This window comes from Vombatus ursinus, unplaced genomic scaffold, assembly GCF_900497805.2.
Source record: "Vombatus ursinus unplaced genomic scaffold, bare-nosed wombat genome assembly UNPS02014799.1, whole genome shotgun sequence".
Lineage (NCBI taxonomy): Eukaryota > Metazoa > Chordata > Mammalia > Diprotodontia > Vombatidae > Vombatus > Vombatus ursinus.
In genome coordinates, this window is record NW_020954577.1 from 15,956,573 (window position 1) to 15,978,959 (window position 22,387).

At 36.9% G+C, this 22,387-nt stretch overlaps 1 protein-coding gene across 1 annotated transcript in view; it reads left to right on the top strand.

Moving 5' to 3' along the window:
* AGMO (alkylglycerol monooxygenase) overlaps positions 1-22,387 on the top strand; it is a 362,895-nt gene that overhangs the window by 253,475 nt on the left and 87,033 nt on the right. The window lies entirely within an intron of this gene.

Consider the following 22,387-nt stretch of genomic DNA (forward strand, 5'->3'; position numbering starts at 1 on the left):
TGTCACTGACTGAGATAAGGGATGATTCAATTTCTTACAAAATTTTTGCAGTTGCAAGATAAAAGCAATGGACCTCTATTAACATAGAACTATGCCATCCACTTCCCTACATCGTGTTTGTGGTGAGCTTGATTTTAACATTCTTGAAAAGAGGGAATTGAAGGATTCTGGAAGTATAACCATTAATAATAAAAGTAGGGAAGTCATACATTTAGATTTGTAAGGAATCTCAGACATCATTGTTTTCAAATCCCCTCTTTTCCAGATAAAGAAACAGGAACAGAAAGGTGAAATCACTTGCTCATGGTCATATTGCTAGGAAATATTATACAATACACACATATGTATGTATATTATGTATGGATGTGTATATATATATATATATATACAACTATATGTGTATATATGAATAATATATATAATTTATTTCATTAAATATTTCCCAATTATATGAAAAAATTAACATCCACTATAAAAAAAAATTGAACTCCAAATTCTCTGCCTCCTTTCAACTCTTCATCCCTCCTTGAGAAGCAAATAATTTTATACTGATTATATGTGAAGCCATGCAAAATATATTTCCATATTAGCCATGTTGCAAAAGACAGCCAAGACAAGAGAAAAATGAAATATATATATATATATATATATTATATATATGCTTCAATCTACATTCAGAGTCTTTTGGTTCTCTTTCTAGAGGTGGATAACATTTTTCATCATGGGTCCTTTGGAATTTTGTTGATCATTACCTTGATCAGAATAGCTAAGTCTTTCACGGTTTATCATCCTTACGATATTGCTCTTACTATATGTAATGTTCTCTTGGTTCTGCTCACTGCAGTTTACATGATTTCTCATCATTTCTTATAGCACAATAATATTCCATCACAATTTTATGCCATGGGGAAAGTGACAAATGTTGGAAGGGATGTGGAAAAAAATGGGACACTAATTCATTGCTGGTAGAATTGTGAACTGATCCAACCATTTTGAAGAGAAATCTAGAATTATGTTCAGAGAGTTATCAAACTACCAAACACTTTGACCCAGCAATACCACTATTTAGTCTATTTCTGAAGATAATTAGTGAAAAAGCAAAAATAACCTATATGGTCTAAATTGTCTATAGCAGCTCTCTTTGTGGTAGCAAAGAACTGGAAATTGCAAAGATGCCCATAAATTGGGGAAAGACTGAACAAGTTGTGGTATATGATTATGATGAAATACTACTGTACTATAAGAAATGGTGATCTCATTGCTTTTAGAAAACTATGGAAGGACTTGCATGAAATAATGAAGAGTGAAATGAGTAGAACCAAGAGAATATTGCATACAGTAACATCAATATTATTTTAAGAATGACTTTGAGCAAATAATTTACTTTTACTATTATAAATACTCAAATTAACTATGAAGGACATATGGAGAAAAATGCTATCTGTATCCAGAGAAAGAACTGATAAATAGAAGTATGTATAGAATAATTTTACGTGTGTGTGTGTGTGTGTGTGTGTGTGTGTGTGTGTTTACACCTATTTTGGACTGATAGCCATCTCTAGTGCAGGGGGGAGGGAAGAAAGAAGAAATTTACATTAAAATTTTGTTGTATATTTGAAAGGAATAGCAAGTTGTGCATAATAGATTTGTAGGTTCATGTGCAATCATCTTTTTATTGTACTATTTTATGTAAATGTTTGTTTTATTCCATAAATTAAAAATAAAATTTAAAAAAAATCCTATGCCACAAGTTGTTCAGCCATGCTCCATTTCATGGGTAATCCCTTGGATTCCAACTCTTTGCTACCACACACACACACACACTGCTATAAATATTTTTGTACAAATAGGTCTTTTTACATTTATTTTGATCTCTTTGGACTTCAGACCTAATAGTGGTATTGCTGGGTGAAAGGGTATATACAATTTTATTGCTCTTTAGGTGTAATTCCAAATTTTTCTCCTGAATGGTTAGACTAATCCAGAACTCAACTAATAGTGCATTAGTGTCCCAATTGTTACACTTTCACTCCAGCATTTTTTATTTTCTTTTTCCATCATGGTAGCCAATTTAAAAGATTTGAAGTGGTATCTCAGTGTTGTTTTAATTTGCATTTCTGTAGTAATGATTGAGAGCATTTTTATGTGATATTTCTAATTTCTTCTGAAAATTGCACATTCATATCCTTTGACCATTTGTCAAATGGGGAATGGCTCTTTTTAAAAATACATTTATCTCATTTTCATATATATTTGAGAAATGAGGCTTTTATCAAAGAAGTTTGCTAGAATATTTTTCCTCCAGCTTCCTGTTTTCCTTCTAATTTTGATTGCATTGATTTTGTTTGTGCAATTTTTTTAAAATTTCATGTAATCAAAATTATCCTTTTTAGTTCCCATGACCATCCCTATTTCATGTTTGGTCATAAACTCTCCCATTCTCCATAGATCTGACAGACACATTTCCCCATGCTCCCATAATTTATTTATAGCATTACCTTTTATGTCTAAATCATTTATGCATTTTTACCTTACCTTGGTATATGGTGTAAAATGTTGATCTATACCGAGTTTCTACCATACAATTTTCCAGTTTTCCCAACAGTTTTTTTTAAATAAGTGAATTCTTATCCCAGAAGCTGGAGTCTTTGGGTTTATCAAACAGTAGCTTATTTAAGTCATCGCCTACTGTGTTGTGTACGTAACCTATTCTACTGATCTACCACACTATTTCTTAGCCAGTATCAAGTAGTTTTGATGGTTGCTGCTTTATAATACAATTTAAGATCTGATATGACTAGGCCACCTTCCCAAACACTTCTTTTCATTAGTTCCCTTGATATTTTGGACCCTTTGTTCTTCCAGATGAATCTTGTTATTATTTTTTTCTAGCTGTATAAAAATTTTTTTTGGTAGTTTGATTGGCATGGCACTAAATAAGTAAATTAATTTAGGTAGAATTATAATTTTAATATATTAACTTGGCCTACCCATGAGCAAGTGATGTTTTTTCCTTGCCTTGATGTTCTTGAACTTTTGTTCTTCCAGATGGATTTTTTTTACTATTTCTTCTAGCTCTATAAAGCAATTATTAGATAATTTGATTGATACAGCACTGAACAAGTAAATTAACTTAGAATTGTCATTTTTATTTTATTGGCTCAGTCTACCCATGAGCAATTACTATTTCTACAATTATTTAGCTGTCTCTTTATCTGTGTTAAAAGTGTTTTGAAATTTTGTTCATATGGTCCTTGGGTTTTTCTTGTCAGGTAGACTTTCAAGTATTTTATATTGCCTGCAGTTATTTTAAATGAATTTTCTTTTTTTTTATATATCTTCCTGTTAGATTTTGTTGTTAGTGTACAGAAATATTGATGATTTATTTGGCTGTATTTTATATACTGCAACTTGGCTAGAGTTGTTAATTGTTTTTTTTTTTACTTGAATCCATAGGGTTCCTTGAGTATGCCATCATGTCACCTGCAAAGTGATAGTTCTCTTTCCTCATTGCCTATTTTTATTCCTTCAATTACTTTTTCTTGTGTTATTGGTATAACTAACATTTCTAGTACAATATTGAATAATAGTGGTGTTAATGAACATCCTTGCTTCACCTCTGATCTTATTGAGAAGACTTCAGTTTTACTTGCTGAGGAAAAGTAATAACACTTCCCAGTATATTAATCTAAATTCCATGTTTTCCTCATTTCATTGACCCCACTTCTCATTCTAGATTACCAGGCACCCTAAATTGCATGATCCAGTAATGTAATCACTCCCAGCCCCTGAGGCATCTAGTCTCTTTTAGTGATGGACTTCTTTGAGAATATAGAATTTCCCCCACTTATTGCCTTGGTTTCATCCCACAAATTTTGGAATGTTATCTTATTGTTTTCATTTTTAATAAAATTATTGATTGTTTCTATGATTTATTCTATGACCCACTAATTCTTTAGGATTAGATTATATAGTTTCCAATAAGCTTTCAATCGTGCTTCCACAACCCTTTATTGAAAGTATATTTTTTTATTGCATTATAGTCTGAAAAAGGTGAATTTAATATTTCTGCTTTTCTACATTTGGTTGAGAGGTTTTTATGCTGTAAGACATGGTCAATTTTTATGAAGGTGCCATGTTCAGTTGAAAAAAGTCATATTCTTTTCTATAACCACAGAATTTTCTCCAGTAGTCTGTCTTCTCTGACATTTCTAAGATTATGTTCATCTCCTTGACTTCTCTCTTATTCATTTAATTAATATATTAAATGTTAATTATATCTATCTTTCAGAGGGTGGAGTTGAGGTTCCCAAATAGCAGAGTTTTACTGTCTATTTCCTTCTATAATTCATTTAACTTTTCCTTTAAAAAAATTGGATGTTATGCCATTGGGTGCATATATGTTTGGTATTGATGTTACTTCATTATCTGTAGTGACTTTTAGCAAAATGAAGTTTCCCTGCTTATTCCTTTTAATTAAGCATATTTTTTCCCTTTTTCTTTGCCTGAGATCATGATTGCAACATTGGTTTTTTTTTCTTTAATTGAAGCATAATACAACCTGCTCCAGCCTCCCCGCACTTTTTAACTCTATGTTTCTCTGTTTCATGTATTCTACTTTCTAATCCATTCTGTTATCTGCTTCCATTTTATGGGTGAGTTCATATCATTTACATTTGAAGTAATGATTACTAACTATTCATTTTTTTCCTATCCTATTTTCTTGTTTATCTATCTTCTCTCATTCTTGCTCTCACTCTTACTCTCATAAGATAGATTTCTATTATCAATTGATTGAGTCTATATCTTTTTCACTCTGAACCAATTTAAATGTGAGTAAGGTTCAAGCATCGCCACCCTCATTTCCTCCTCCACTGTAAAAATTCTTCTTTGCATACCTCTTTACACGAGCCAATCTTCTTCATTCTTCCTCTCCCTTCCCACTTTTCCCAAAGCAGCCCATTTTCTAATCTATCCATTGTAAACATCACTTCAACATAGTCCCTGACTCCTACACTTTCTTTCTGTGTAGAATTCTTCTAACTGTCCTAATAATGATGCAGTTCTTAGAAGTTAGATGTATCATCTTCCCACGTGGGAAGGTAAACAGTTCACCCTTATTGAGTCCTTTACGATTATTCCTTCATGATTACCTTTTTATGCTTCTTTTGATTTTTGCATTTGAAAGTCACATTTTCTATTCAGCTCTGGCCTTTTCATCAGAAATGATTGAAAGCTCTTTATTTCATTAAATACTTATTTTTCCCTTAAAGAATTATACTCAGCCTTTCTGGTTAGTTTTTACCCCCTTGGGTGTAATCCCAGCTATCTTGTCTTCTAGAATATCATATCACAAGCTCTCTACTCAATAACATGATAGCTGATAAATCTGGAGTGATCCTGCCTGTGGCTCCAATGTATTGGAGTAGTTTTTTTTTTCCTCACTGCTTGAATTATTTTCTTTTTGACCTAGAATATGATTATAGTATCCCTGGTGGTTTTTATTTTGGGATCTCTTTCAGGTGATGATTAGTGGATTCTTTTCCTTTCTGTTCTTTTAATTCTATTTTTCTCTCTTTTCTATTCTATTTATTGTTCCAATTCTATTTTTTTTTAAATTTCTATCCTTTCCATTTCTATTTTAATCTTTAAGTCTAGGATATCAGAAAGTTTTTTTTATATAATTTTTTGAAATATGGTATCTAGGCTCTTTTTTTGATCATCAATTTTAAGTAATCCAATAATTCTCATATTATCTCTCCTAGATCTATTTTTTCAGATCAATTGCTTTTTCAATGAGATAGTTAACATTTTTTCTATTTTTCTTTCTTTTGACTTTGTTTTATTGTGTCTTAATAGCTGACAAAGTCATTAGCTTCCACTTATCCAATTCTAATTTTTAAGTGACCATTTTTTTTTTCAACTAGCTTTTATACCTCTTTTTTTTTCATTTGGCCAATTCTGTTTTTTTTTTGAGGTGGTATTTTCTTTGATATTTTTGTTCCTCTTTTACCAAGTTGTTAATTATCTGATCATAAATGTTCTTCTTTTGCCTTCATTTATTTTTCTAATTTCTCCTCTACCATTCTTATTTTATTTTGATTTTTTTTGGCTCTTGCAGGAATTCTTGTTGGGTTTTTTCCAATTCACATTTTTCTTTGAGTCTTTGCTTGTAGCTATTTTGACATTATTGTCTTTTTTGAGTTTGTGTCTCAATAGTAGCTTTCTATAATCAAGGTCTTTTTTGTTGCTTGCTCATCTTTTCATGTTATTTATTGATTTTCAACTTTACTTTAAAGTTGGGCTCTGTTACTTGACTAGGGGGAGAGGCCAGTGTTTCAAGCCTCAGGTTTTTTTGCACTGTTACTTTTCAGAGCTAGTTCTAGGGGCCTGTGAATTTTAAGTACTTACAATGTAGTATGATCTCAGGAGAAATGTGATCCCTGCTTTCCTGGTCTGTACTTTGTTCCTTACCTGGAAAGGCTTCTAATTCCTAAGGGATGCAATCAATATTGTTCCTCAGGGTCTCTGTCCCCTGGAGACAAGAAGTGATACTAATCATCAGGATCTCTGCTCTCTTATGTCTGGAAGTGATACTGTTCCTTATGGTCCCTGATCCCTTATGAACAAAAGTGATTCTATTCCTTAGGGCTTTTGTTCCCTCTTAAACAAATACACTCCTCTCTATGCTTGAACAATTACCTAGAAGTGGTTATAGGTAATGAATTTGCCCAATAGCAAACAGTCATGCATCCATTGCTAGCACAGGGGTCTCCTGTAATCCATTTCTGACCAGTTGCCAGGTCCCTTTACCATCTCTGGCTTGAGAGTTCCCAAGCTGCTTTTACTTTTGTCACCACCACCTGATCCCACCACTGCTGTTTCATCCTTATGTTTCCCCAGAGCAGAATCCACCTCTGTGTCATAGATCTCCCTTTCTGACCTCCTAAATTGTATTCCATTGGAAGAATGTCGCACCTAATCTTTTGTTGATTTTGCTAATCCTAAAAATTGATTGAAGACATTATTTTAAAGTAGTTCGAAGAAGAATGTTGACAGAGTGCTTGGCCGAGTACTTTCTCTTCTGTCATCTTGGCTTCACCCTGGAAGTATTCTTAATATTATAAAATTATTTTCTCTTCATAATTACTCAATGCCTTAGGTTTCATCTACTTCTCCTTTTCCTCCTTCTCCTCCTCCTCTTTCTCTTTCTTCTCCTCCCTCACCTCTTTCTCCTCCTTCTCCTTCTCCTTCTTTTTCACTTCTCCCTCCTCCTCTCATTTCTTCTTTTTCTCCTCCTCCTTGTCTTTTTCCTCCCTCAGGTTGCTACCTCAGGTATAGGAAAGATACCATTTGTATAAGCCCACAACTCTTTCAAAATTCTGAAGAGGTTAAAATAATAATAATAAAACTAAACCTCTGCCTTTTTTATTCCCTCTTCTCCAAGAAAGAGCTTTGAGGACATTTTCATAGAACAAGTAACTTCAGACTAAGAGAGGAATTTTAACAAACACACAGGGTGGGGGGTACTGGAATTGGGGGTGGAGTCATGTCAAGTAATGGAAATATGGATACCCTACAAATCTTTACAATTAAACAAATATTTACTTTAACATAACCACTCTGTGGAAGCTATATGACAAGCAAAGACAATGATTAAACAAACCTTGCCCTTGGAGAGTTTCTGTTTTATTGAGAATTTATCATTTACACAATTTACATTTACATAATATTTTAATGTTTCCAGAGCATTCTCATAACCATTCTATAAGTAATCCAAATAGTTTTACCACCATTTTACAGGTTAAAAAAAAGAAAAAAAACAGCCTCAGGGAGGTTGCCCTAGATAGTTACATAGAATACATGTGCCAAAATCAAGGTTCCTGGTACCAAGTCCCACCCTCTTTACAATATATCATGTCATCATTATATGTTAACTCAAGGAAATAAGCCAGGACATAGAATCAAATAATCTGAGCTCCTCCTCATGCCAAATCTCCTAACTCCAACCTTCCTACTATTCTGCCAATATGAACCTAAAAACTGTCTGTTGTACCTGGGCTTTGAGATTTTTATAAATAGTGGTCTCATTGTCTTAACACTAGGATAGTTTTGAGATGACTAGCTGACAATAGTCATGTATCTAAAGATGTATATAAAGTTTGCTGATCATTTTACCCTTTGACCCTGGCCTCTAAATGACTAAGCTAAAGGGCTTAGATTCCTGACAAGTGACTTCCCACAGTGAGTTGAAGAATGAAATATGCCCTTGGTGGATAAAAGGGCCAACCTTGACTTGTCTGTATTCTTTTGGAACTTACATACTGGTCTGTGTGGATTTCAAAGTCCTTTCTGAGTTAGTGGAGAGGGAGGAGTTAGGAAGTCTCTTTAGGGAGGTAGAAGAACCAAGGAGACAAGTAAACATTTTTGTTTAGAATTATTGATTCTTTGCTTATCGATTAAACAATCTGGGCACACTTGTCAGGCTTAAAGCAGCATTGCTGATTTTAGAGTGTCCATCAGCAGCAGCAGCTCTGTTCTAGTTGGGTGGAAAAGCAGTTACAGTGATTTCCTGGTATTCAGACGAAATCGTCGTGCTGACACCGGTGGATTTCGACAAGCTTTGGGGCTCACTTGAAGGTGGTCGTTATGACTGCCCCCACACCCTCACCTGTCAGACTTCTTATCCCTAGTTCCCTTGGACAATCCTCTCATGCCATGGTCTGCAGTCTTTTCACCACCGTGAACATTCTTCTCTAATCATGTTTTAGATTTTCCCATAAGGAAATTCCTCTGTGGTCTGACCAGAGCAGAATGCAACTGGCTTGGCCCTTCCCTCATTTGGATGCCATGTCTCCTCTACAACGTACTTCAAAGCTTCCATATAACACTGTTGTCTCTTACTGAGATTTCTGTTTTCCTATCCATTCCATGACCCAGTCCAGATGTTTTGTGTAGGGCCTGTTGTCACCTCCATCCTGTACTCATGAAGTTGATTTTTTGAATACTAAAAGAGAGATTTGCCATTGTCTCTTTCCAAGGGTTCTTGTTGAAATTGTATTTGTGCAGGAGGCTCCACATATGAGTCTTCTGGAATTTTGCTGCCCAATGTTCGGTGTTTGCCCTTTGAAAACCTTACAGTCTGCAGGCTTGAAGCAGGTGCTTCACGAGAAATGTCTTCCCTGCATTAATACCAGATCAGTGAGTGGCCTTGGGGTCTTTAAGAGACCAGGCTTTTGTCTAAAATGCATGCACTCCATCAAGAAAATAGCAGAAGACCATGAAGTAAATTCATGTTTATTTGAATACACATACATATATACATACGTCCATACATATGCACACATACAAACATTGGGGGACTAAAGTCTTAGTTCATAATCCACTGGAGAATTAGTCCAAGCTGAATTTCCTGGCATAGGAGATGAACAAAATTATTTTAAAGTCCCAGAAAAGTTTTAAAAAGTAGTATTTTTTTCCATAGGAGACAGAAGATGAAAGTGGTGAACTATACCCAAAGGTTTCTACTGAAGTCTCCTCATCTTGTGACGTTATATACATATATATATACATATACACATACATATATATATACATATACATACATATACATACATACATATACATACATATACATACATATATACATATATACATATATACATATATACATACATACATATACATACATACATACATACATACATACACACATATATATATATATATATATATATATATATATAAAATATTCACTCTGGATCACCAGGGTCAGCACACTGTCAATTTTTTGGAAAGTTTTTCAAAAACATTATGTTTAACACAGAATTAATTGCATTCAGATGCAAAGCCTGTAGCCATTTGTCTGTAGTAAACCCATTATGTTTAGTAGTGTAAGTTAAGGAGTTCCCTTGATGGCTATCAGTAGAGAGTGAGTAAATTGAAGAGGCAATGTCTAGAGGCAAGAGTTGGCATTTGTATAGTACTTTCAGGTTTGAAAAGCACTTTGTGTATGTGATTTCATTTGAGCCCTCGTGGGTATTTGCCACATTTATTATCATCCTTTCTTTACAGATGTGCAAAGTGAGTCTCAGAGATGTTTAGTGTTTTTCCCATGTTCTTATAGTTATTAAGTATTAGAGAGAGGATGTTAACTTCAAATCCACTGCTCTAGCCACTACACCATACTGGCAGCAATGCTGACCTCCTGTAAATGTTCTTCCTAGGACTACTGGGTCTAATAGAAGACAAGTTAGCTTGACCCACACATATCAGATCAAATTTCTGTTCCCCATTTACAAATCACTCTCTTTCTGATGACCCCTTGAGTTAGGTAGTAGACCCATGAGTATTCCCATCTCACAGATGAGGACACTGAGGGCAGAACATGTGATCAGATCATAGTAGATAGTTATCACAACCAGAATTGGCCTCCTCATTCCAAGGCCATCCCACCTTAGACCATCATACCATTATGCCTAATGGTCTGGGCAATAGAGACTTCACTGCATCCTCACTGTCATCCAGCATGGTGACTCTCCTTTCCCACTTTACGCCATAGACAAATTGAACAAGTATGTATACCTTTTGTTCTTTCCTAGCCCATAGTAGATAATTAATTATTACTTGCTAATTGAGTGACTGATCCCAATCAAGATAAAAGCAATGACCAGCACAAGGCTAAGGACAGACTGTTCAGGCATGCTGCTAGAGGTGACCCTCCAAATTGACCCTGGTCCATTAATAACTCTTCTTCAGGCCAGACCCTTGAACCAGTTTTAAATCTGAATGTTTAACCAAGCATAAACAAATGCTTATTGACCACATAAAGTGTGTGAGGTATTCACCAGAACTCAAAATGTTCCTACCTTGTTGCCTTGACTGTTTATTGTACAAGTGGCATGGCCCTGACCGTTGGCTTAAAAGTTTTTGGAGAAAGGTAACCAAAATTTTCCCAGCACACAATACTTACATACTAATATATTGTCCTCCTCTTCATTTAGTCAGGCAACAAAGACACGGTGTGACTTCCTTAAGAGGCAGGGTTTAAAACTTTTTGAGTCATGGATATTACGTGGAGCTCCCTTATTAGAAAGTTCAAGGGAAAATGGATATGTCACATCCTGTGATACTGGCTTGTAAATGAATCTGAGTAGATTATAAATGCATGATAGAAATACAAGGCTTGATGACAATGACAAGCAAGTTTTATCTTCTCTTTGGGTGGATCCATGCTCAAATATACCATTGTCACCTGACAGGCATTAAAGATGTATAGACACAGGCTGTGCACTTCCTTACTACAGAACTTTGCCTGGGATTTGCAGAAATCTGGATGAATCCTTAATGCAGGTTAGACATAAGTAACTACTTTAATTATAGACCTTTGATTTTAAAGCATCCGGAACAAAACAAGTGATTATTTAACTCAATTCAATAAGTATTCATGAAGTGTTTATCATATTTTCACTATGACAGGCACTGGAGATTCCAAGACAAATGCAATACCATCCTTACCCTCAAGGGGCTTGTGTTCTATTAAGGGACATATAACATGTGCTTAGCTAAATAAATTGTTTCCTTACTTTTAGAGATAGGGAGAAGCTAATGTCTGTTTTGCATCAAATTCCAGAGTGTAGGAGGCAAACTGAACACTCTCATGATCTACAGAAGCCAAGTTCTTTTTTAGTAGAAAGTCAGATCCAAGCATTCCTAGGTTTTATGTGGGAGGTACAGTCTATGACTGAAAGATTTGGGTACTATGTTAATTTATTATTACAAAGCCTTCAATGGCATCATATTCTCTCCGATCAGACCTGGGGAGGAGTCCCGCCTTGGCTTACAGTAATTAGATTGATTCTTCCTGGCAGACAGGAGAGGGCTATTGTAAAATGAGATAGCACACACTAGATTCAATGGCCTTTGGCCAGATACCTGGCCCTACTCCTCATCTCATGAATGGAATAGGATGACTCTGGGGTGATTTACACTGATTTTTATATCCCATCTCTAAATGCAAGCACATGGTCCCATGTACACAGTTGTCAACAGTTGGACTAACACTGACTTGGGCAGCATAAACAGTATCTTAGGTATGATGGACAAGAATCCTTTGCACAATAGAGAATTCATTCCTGATATAGTATCAGTGTTAGGAATTCAGTAAATCTGGGTTTCCTGTCAGAATACAGTGCAGAAAACTGGCTGAGGGTTCAAGGTCAGATTGCCAATCAGTGAGTCATAGAACTATGAAATCTTGGTGGTAGCCAAGAATAAAGGAGAATTTAATTTATTCAATTAGTAACTGACTAAACAGCATCCCAGGGACCTGAAAGAGTTAACATGACTTTTACAGGTGTCTTATTGTCAAACAGGGATTGAACTGGCCACAAGAAGAAAGCATGTTATACGAATAATAGAAATAGATTTTAGAATAATTCTTCACACATTTATTAAGAACTATCATTGACCAGGGATAGAAGGACCAAAAAATAAACAAAAAATAAAGTCCTTGAGAAACTTACATTTGGGAGGGGGGTTAAATAGGTGGATGAGTGACTAAATACTAAGTATATTCAATGGAATAACAAGTTGGTTCAAAAGGCAATTTATACTTAACATTAGAATCTGAAGGGCCCTTTTGATGAGGCAATAGCTCAGCTTTCCTTGGAAGAAAACTTGAAATTCCATGAAGTTCACATCAGGAGGTGGTACATTCCAGATATGGGAACCTATGTGTGCAAAGAACTCATAGCAGGGGACAGATTGACAAATGTTATGTGCAGGAAACAGAGACCATCTGAACTGGGATGAAGTATGTCAGAAAGAGTGTAAAAGGAAGGGAAATCTGGGAAAGGTATGTTGGTTCCATATGACAGAGGGCTTTGAAAGCCAAGTTGAGTAGCTTATATTTTCTCCTAGAGACCATAGTGAGCCACTGAAGATTTTTGGGTGGGTGCTATAAGCATGGCCATGACTGTGCTTTAGTAAGATCATTTTGGCAGCTGGGTAGAAGATGGATAAGAAAGGGGAAAGATGGATGTTACTTGCTATAATCACGGGAGTCAGAGAACACCAAATCCAAATATATTTCCTGGCACTTAATAATGAATCTGCCATATTCCTCTCTCCACAACATAGGTGTCAGCCTCATCACTAACACCTGTACTGGAGAGTTTTATTATATTTATTTTCAGATAAAGAGCCTAAGTAAAAACCCAGGTTATGTCTACAGTCTATAAGTGGGGGAAGTGGAAACGTGGCACCCAGTTTTCTGATTTGCACTTGTTCGTTGTGTGTCTTAGGTAAAAGCATCTGGTAATCTCATAAGTAAAAGTTCTTAGTTGTTGAAGACACAATGATGGGCTGTAAAGTGAAAAGACTCATGTTTGTCACTATTTCTTCACTGTAATAATCCAATGCTTAGCACCATGCCTGGCACATAGTAGGTGCTTAATAAATGCCCCGGGCACTTGGCTGCAATTTCTCTAGGGCTTAGCATGATCCCTGCTATGAAGCAACTGTTTTTAAGTACATGTTGATGGATTGAATGTGAATATGTGAATGGCATGGTAGCGGAGTTGTCTGGGGGATGCTCAAAACTGATTTTACACTAATTTATAACATACCTCCATTTTTGGTCATAGGATCATAGGAAAGATCATAGATTTAAAGCATGAAGGCCCCTTTAAGGTCAGCTGTCATCTGGAGGATGGATTAGCCTTTTTCCCTTTAGATCGAGAGGGCTGTACAAAGAGCAGTGGGGAGAATTTGCCAAAAGACAATTTTTGCCCTGATGTCAAGTAAAACTTCCTGACAATAGGAGCTGTCAAAAATGGAATGAGTTGCCTGAAGAGGTGGAGAGCTCCCCATTCTTGGAGATGATCAAGCAACACTTCAGCTATAACAGAGGCGCCATCCACGCGTGGCTTGGACTAGATGTCTGCTGCTATCTCTTCCAGTTTTTACATTCTTTGATTTTGTTATCTAGTCTCACCCATTCATTTTAGAACTGAAATTCTCTTTGACAGAGAAATTAAATTGACTTGCCAAAAATCACTTAGGTAGTATCTGAAGTAGGGTTTGAACCCAGCTCCAGGGCTCTTTCTACTTTACCACAGTAAACAAAAAATCTGTGTTGGTGTTCAGTTGTTTCAGTCATGTCTGCTTCTTTGTGATCCCATTGGGGTTTTCTTGGCAAAGACTGGAGTCACTTGCCATTTCCTTATCCAGATCATTTTACAGATGAGGAAACTGAGGCAAACACTATAAAGTGACTTGGCCAGATTTGAATTCACAAAGATAAGTCTTTCTGATTCCAGGCCCAGTACTTTATCCACTGTGCCATCTAAATCCCCCCCCCCAAAATTATCTGTAGCCCCTTCCTATAACCTTCCTGTAGTGACCTGGCCCTTCACTGTCAAATGAGGCTATAAGGATGCTGAGGATAAGCGGGAGAAGTCTGTGTGCGTGTGGGTGTGTACTCCTGCAGGCCTGCTCCTGCATGTCTGTGCCTGAGTGTGTGTAAACAGCTTGGATTTAACACTTATTCCATGTAAAGTACTCTGCATTCCAAAATGAAATAAAAAGGTTTTTAGATTGCTTATTCTTTTGGATTCCTCCTGGCCCTGATCGCTTCCATTAGCGGCATAATTGAGAAATAACTATGTGCATATTGTATGGCATTTTAATGATGATTTCTTAAAGCAATGTCAATTAAAGCACATTAACCAAGGGACAAATACCCTCATGATGTATTTTAGGAGTTATCTCTGGAGGAAAGTTTATTCATCATCTCATATTAACTTTTTAAACTAAAAATAACTTTTGGTGTTGACTTATGAGTCACAAGGATGAAAAATTTCATGTAAATCCAAAGGAAAGGTTTTTTCTGACCCATTTGACAAATTTCTTGGAAATCTGCATTACTGTGCAGAGCCACATAGAACAACCATATTGGGCCAATGGGATCTCCCAATATGTCCAGGCTGTTCTCTCCATTTTCCAGGGTGGAGACGTGCACACAAACATAGCCCCACAGAGATCTCCCGGCCCAGGCTCACACACACACCAAGTCAATAGTGGCCACTCACAACAGCCTGGAGACCACAAGTCTTTGGATGCTTGATTTTACCTTTGTGAGATGTTGCCTTTTCTCCTCTTAGACAGAAATGGGGACCAGGCTCTTCTGTCCTAATGATAGTGAGACCAGACTATGCTGGCGTTCCCTAAGGTTCCTGCACTCTCACCATGTGAAGGAGGATGCGGAGCAGGAATGTCCCATCACCGATTTCTTGCTCTCAGTCTCTCTGCTTTGTGCCTGAAAGGTCTTAGGTTAGATACTGAAACTCATTCTTTCCTTTGGCATCCTGAACCCTCAGGGAAGGAAGATCTACCACGTGCAAACGTTTCTCCATTTCGTTCCCTTTCTCTCTTCCAGAAAGTCCTGTCCAAGTCAGATCTGACCATGTCACTCCTGTGCTCAAAGTATCTCGGTGGGTCCTTATGTCTCTAGGATGAAATACAAACTCCACATCTTGTCATTTCAAGGCCTCCGGCCGACCTTCCCAGAGATATTACTCATGCCCAGGCTTCATGTGCTTTACATTACAGTTAATATAGACAACTTGCTATTCATTTCAATGTAATTCACTAAGCATTAACTAATCACTTACAAAGCAAAAGAAGTCACCAAACATTGATTTATAGCCCACTATGGGCCAGATTCTAGGCCAAGCCCTGCAGATACAAAGAAAGACGAAACTGGCCTGTGCTCTTCTGGAACCCCCAATCTGTACAAGGGAAAGTTCTGGATTGGAGAGGGCCTGGAGGAGAAGAAGGAATAAGACACAGCGGGTCCAAGCGATGGAGAGCTTCAAAAGCCAAACAAAGGATTTCCTGTGTAATCCTGGAGTTGGTTGGGAACCATTTGAATTTATTGAACTCTTTGTGTGTGTGTGTGTGTGTGTGTGTGTGTGTGTATGTTTGTGCATATTGGGAGGTGTTAATATTGTCACATCAGTGCTTTACATGGCATTGTGCCAGGGTTTGAGAATACTATGATAAAATGAAAAATAGTCCCTGTCCTCAAATAGCTAATTATCTGCTGAAAGATAGAATATACAAAGAGATATGAGAATAAGAGGTGATGTGAGAAGTGAGCCAGCATTAAATACTTGGGGTCCATTTTCTCTTTCCATCAAACTCAGCAGGCCACTTCCCATCTCTGCTTTTACACAAAATGTGCCCTCCACCTGTGCTGTACTCCTTTCTTACCTCCATCACTGAGAATTTGTACTATATCCTTTAAGGATCTACCCAGAGGTCATCTCTTCTAAGAAGGAAATTATATATGTATAGGACTTTTTAAAGCTTGTGGTGTTATGTAATGGGTAGTTACTGTCTCTTAATGAGTTTTGAGAGATGTCTAAATGAAGGAAGTTGGTCATTGGGAACTATTATAAAAAAAGGCATACATTTTGAATAGAGTATGATTCGGACTAGTTTAGATAGATGGGTTTCAAGGTTGATTTGCTTAATTATTTAAAGGTTGAGAGGCACTAACCAATTAAATTTCTGAACCTTCTAATCATAATTTGTTCGACATTGTTGTTTTTGGTTTTATGGGTTCCCATGTAGATGCTGTTTGGAGGTTATGAACTAACATTTATAAACCTGAAGATGATTGGAACATGTCAGTGATTGAGGATTTACTGAAGTTGTATGGGAAAGATTGTTGGGTTTAGAGAACCTGAGTTTCAATGTACTTGTTGCCACTTATTTGGGTATATTGTTTCAACTCTCAGGTCCTTGGCTTCAGACATGAAATGAGGAGTTTGGAATGCATGCCTTATTAGCTTCCTTTTGGCTCCATAGCTACAATCCTATGTACTTTTGTTTTAATAAAAGAACTTTCATCAATCATACATATTTCAGATTATAGCAAGCCATTTCCTTCCCTCCTCCCCCACCAGACATGCTCCCACTTCCTAGACTTTGAACAACATGCTTGGAAGCTTGTTTTAGAGATACACTCATCATCCCATAAGAATCAGCATGGATTGTACTAGAAGGTAAAAATTAGTATTCTGCTGATCATAAAAGTTGAAAAGCTGAGCTCCAGAAAATATTAGCAACTCATAATGCTGCCATCAATCACATTTTTTCAAGCATTGCAACAAAGTCACTTGCTACACTTTTTGTAATAACTCTTTCAAAAGTCAGGTTTGGTTACTGGGAAATGAGGGCCCTAAGCTATGTAGGGCTTTGGAGAGGTTTTTTTTTTTTTTTGTCTTTTTATAAGATTGTAAGGACTGTCTCCCAGTTAGAAAGCTCCCTAAAGTGGATCAGTCCCAGAAGAGTATGTTTCCCATTACTCAAATCTCTACCAAGTTTTCCCTTGTAGCTCTAAATGAATATCAAATTGGGAAGAATCCCCATCAGGCCTTTGTTTGATGAAAGTACAATAAATTACTGCAGGGTCAGAGGAATGTACTTGGCCTTGGCTTTGCTAAATTAGAACTAGAAACCCATCTATTTGTCAATGTGGCGTAGAAAGGACCCTTTGAAAGGTGACCTGTCATTGCACTCCTCATCAGGATATTTGAGGTACTTTGATTGGATTTAGATGGAAGCCAGAGCTGTGTGAATATAGGAAGAGATAGAGAACAGGAGAGCAGAGGGGAAAGATTCTATGAAATGCAATCAAATAGCACAGACAGAATTCACTCAGGGGTTACAAGCTCTGTCTCCAGAGGCACAATAGAAGGCTGGGTCTGGAGTTCAGAAGACCTTAATTCAAATCTAGCCTCAGACACTTAATAGCTGTGTGATTCTGGTGAGTTACTCTCTCTTAATTTTCTCATCTGTGAAATGGGGGGGGGGATAATAGAACGTACCTCACAAATTTGTCACAGGTATTAAATAATATTTTAAAATGTTTTGTACGATGCCCAGCACATAGAAGGCTCATAATAAATGCTTATTTTCTTTCTTTCTCCTTACTTTCCTTCCTTCCTTTCTCATCTCTATTTTGTATAGTGCTCACTTTTGGGGACTGTATTTCTTATCAAAGAAGTTAATATTAAAGATGATATACAACTATTTGGAAGAAAAAGAAGAGAAATTTGAAATATTTTTCTTGCCTCTTAAATGTTGAGGTTTTCTGGATGATTGAATAATGAAAATAGATTCACAGGTTTCAGAGCTGAAAAGGAGAAAAGATTCTCTAGCCCAGCCACCATGTTTTATAGAGGAGAAAACAGGTCCAGAAGACAATCTGGCTTGCTTCCACAGAATGTCTACTAATGTCCTTACAAAGTCACAGAATTTGAAAGTTGGAAAAAGCTCAGCAGCCATCTGTTCCAACTTATGTGGATCCCCTTACTAACCTACCTGACAAGGTATCATCCAGCTTCTGCTTGAAGACCTCCCAGGAGAGAGTCACATACTACTTCTTAAGGGAGGACATTCCACTTTTAGAGAACTCACATTGTTAGGAAGCTCTTCCTGAAATCCAGCCCCAGTTGATCTCTTTGTACATACAGTCCAGTATTCTCAATTCTGTTCCATGGGGCCACACAGAATTAGACTAATCCTTCAGCTTCATGATAACCATTCAGAGACTTGAATACATCTACCACGTTTTTCCTGACCCTTCTTTTCCCCAACCTAAACGTGTACAGTTCTTTGGATTGGTGGAAGACTCATCATGGAGTAAAGGTGACCATGTTGTCTCTAAAGCTTTGCCAATGGGGTGTATACTCTGGTAAAATTGTCTGAACTGAAAAACCTTCAACTGTTGGGCAGAGATGGATTATGTGCCTGTCATCCAGTGAGCAGCCAAACTTCATCCAGAAGCCCCTGATCAGATTGTCCTGAGAGAATGGATTTTGTTTTATCCACAACAAGTATTTGGAGACTATCTATTCAGTCATCCGCAATCTGTGTCAGTGGAGAGAGTACCCACTCTAAGACCAGAGCATAAGTTAAAGAACTGGGGATGGTTTTCATGAAACAGAGTCAACTTGAAGAGTGAGTGGGAGTTAAAAACCATCTTTATGTATTTGAATATCTGGTATACAGACAAGGATTTTGAAGTGCTCTGTTTGGCTACAAAGGTAGAATGCTATCAAGAAACACATTTTGACTTGATGTAAGAAAGAGTTTCTCAACTTGAGAATTATGGTACCACCAAAAGTGGCATGGGCTGCTGCAGGATGAGGGATTTCCTTTTTTTTAAGAATTTTTTTTAATTTTTAAATTATATGTATAAACAATTTTAATATTCATCTTAAATGATTTTAGAGTTCCCAATGCTCTTCCTTTCTCCCTTTCCTAATACTTCCTTGAGAAGATAAGAACTTTGATATTGATGATACATGAGCAACCATGCAAACCATCTTAGCCATGTTGAAAAAGAGAATACAGACAAAAAACCCCAAGAAAAACAGATAATTTTTTTTAAAGTATGCTTAAATCTGCATTTAGATTCTATCAGTTATTTCTCTGGAAGCAGATAGAATTTGTCATCACAAGTCCTTCAGAATTGCCTTGGATTATTATATTGCTGAGAATAGCTAATTCATTCACAACTGATCATCAAAGAATATTGCTAATCCTGTGTACAATGTTCTCATGGTTCTACTCATTTCACTTTGCATCAGTTCACATAAGTCTTCAGGATTGGGAGATTTCACCCCCTCACTTGATCTCTTCCAGCTGAGGATGGATGACTACCTGCTGAGTGTGCTCTTTAAGTGTGAGTTCAACCAGTTGCTATTTGATGACCTTTCCCATTCTAATTCTGGATTCCTGGAAGTTACTAGAAGGTCAACAGATTTTAGAATTCAGGTTTTTCTTCCTTCGTCCCAGGTTAGTATTTAAATCATAAAGCCACTTTTTTCAAATGTACCCTATTTTAAAAATCATGATTTTACCTCGGGCTAAATTGAAAAAAGAAAATCACTGCTATCATTATTTACAGTCCTTATTTTGCTTATCTGACTTCCTTATGGTAACAATGGAGTGACAATTTTTCAGGCTGAGAATCATTACTACTCTTTCTGCTGCTGAGGAGATTAGATTTATGCAGCTAATTACTGTTCAAGTCCACTGACCTCACAGTGCGGAACACTTGACTGAGAATATTTGGCTCAAATTGTTACACGTTATAATTGATCTTCACTTGTAAATCTAAATTATTAAAAGAACTGTGACTTTTATCAAGTTGGGCAAATGCAAGTGTGGAAACTCCTTCCGTCACTGAAGACTGCAAGCCCTCTATGGCTTCTTTTTGAAGATTGGTGTGAGGAGTTTGGCACATTTAGTCTGGAAGAGGAAAGAGTGGTGATGAGGGTTCTTGAGGGTTGTCTTTAATATACAAAGGACTGTTATGTGAAAGCAAGATTTGAGGATTCTGTTTGGCTTTAGAGAACAGCACCAGGATGAAGAGGGGCAAGTTACAAAGAAACTTTAGACCAAGAAAAAAAAAATCTAACAATTAGAGATGGCCAAAATTATAATGGGCAACATTGGGAAGTAGTGAAGTCCTTGGGATGGATTGTATTTAAGCAGAGGATTAATGGCCACTTGCTAGATATGATACAGAGATGACTCTTTTGTGTAGGAGCTGGTCACTGATGCCCCTTCCATCTCTTAGATTCTGTGAGTGAGAGCTCAGTCTCAGAGCGGTGCCTAAGCCACTCACCCAGTTCACATAGGTAACATGTCAGAGGTGAACCTTGGTCATTAGGATTTTGAGTCCTGCACTCTACCCATTATACCAAATTGCCTCTTTTCCACATGGAAGATAGAAATAGGAGCAAGAATATAGAGTTCACAGATAATCTCCAAATCGCATTTTAGCCTGTGATTCCACTTCCTGTCCCACCCAACTCTTTCTTAACAGCTTCTTTGCAAAGGCCTTCGAGTTTCCTTTACTCTCCCTTGCACAGGCCTGCCCCCTTGTGGAACTTCTCATTAACAGCTGAATGTCCATAAGGAAAACAGCAGAAGATAAAACAGGATGGAAATCATGGGAAATCCACAAAGTAGATAATCAACCACCGAGTAATCAGACCATGGCCCAAGATGGATAGATGTTGGTGTTATCTTCCAATTATGATTTTCTCTGGTACAAGTCAGTTCCAAGAGTATCTTCTTACTTATACTCTATAATGAGTGACCATCAGAAGTTTATCCTCCTTGAGGCCTGTGGGAGGAGGAAATGACTCTCCTGTGGGCTTTCCAGGGCTCAGTTCCATCCTTGGCTAGACCTGCCTTTCTTATGAAACATTAGGCCTTTGTGCTCACTGCGAGGGAAACCAGGCCTTCCATTTCCAGGTGGATATTGGCGGGTTGGGGGTGGGGAAGACTTATCGCTTCCCAGGGTTGTTTAAACAACTTGATGAATTGTTTCATTGGAGCTCCTGCAGGCAGCATCCTGGAAAATACAAGCCTGTGTTTCAATGGACTATTAAAAACCATGACCCTGGAAAGGTCCAATCAGGGACTCGATTTCATAGATAAACAAAAATCGCAGTTTGTGACCAATAACGGTATAAATAAGACTTTTGGTGGAGAAAATGGCCAGGGACAAACACTCTGAGCATAAAAAAAATATTTTTTAAGTGGGTTAATGTTGTCTTTCAATAATTTCACTCAGGATTATAGAGCTAGCTCCAAATTGTCACTATTCAAAGAGAACAACAAAGAAACCCTCAAAACTTTTGAAATTCTCTGACTTTGGGGAAGCAACTGAATAGTGTATTTGGGATTTGTAAATGCTAATTAATAACAACAATAATGACAAAGGCATTGACTATATTTTAATCATTTGTGCAGGAGTGTGTAGCATATCGAATGTGAAAAATACCAGGACAGAGACTTTTCCCAAGGCCATCCCTTTCAGATAACTAGCAATAAGGATCAGAATGAGATAATGATAATAACAATAATAGCGTGTGTACCAAAAATTGAACACGTATGCATCCTTCTTTGATACTGTTGGGTTAACAAAGCATTTTCCCTACATTATCTGAAAGATAGTCTAGTTCTGTCTCATAATATGTTTCCATTCAGCTCTTCCCCTTCATAGCTGTTTTCTTGGAGACTCCTCATGCAGATAGCAGAACACTGCCATGTACTATGGAGCCTAGAGAGCAGAGAAGCTAAAGACCATGGCAATGAAGGAATATAAAATTAATACTACTACTACTACTACTACTACTACTACTACTAATAATAATAATAATAATAATAATAACTGGCTTTCAACTTAGCAAAATGCTTTAAATACATTATCCCATACAGAGTTTCACATCAACTCTTGGAGGCAGGAACTACAGTTATCATGATCTTTCTTTTACAAATGAGGAAACTGAGACAA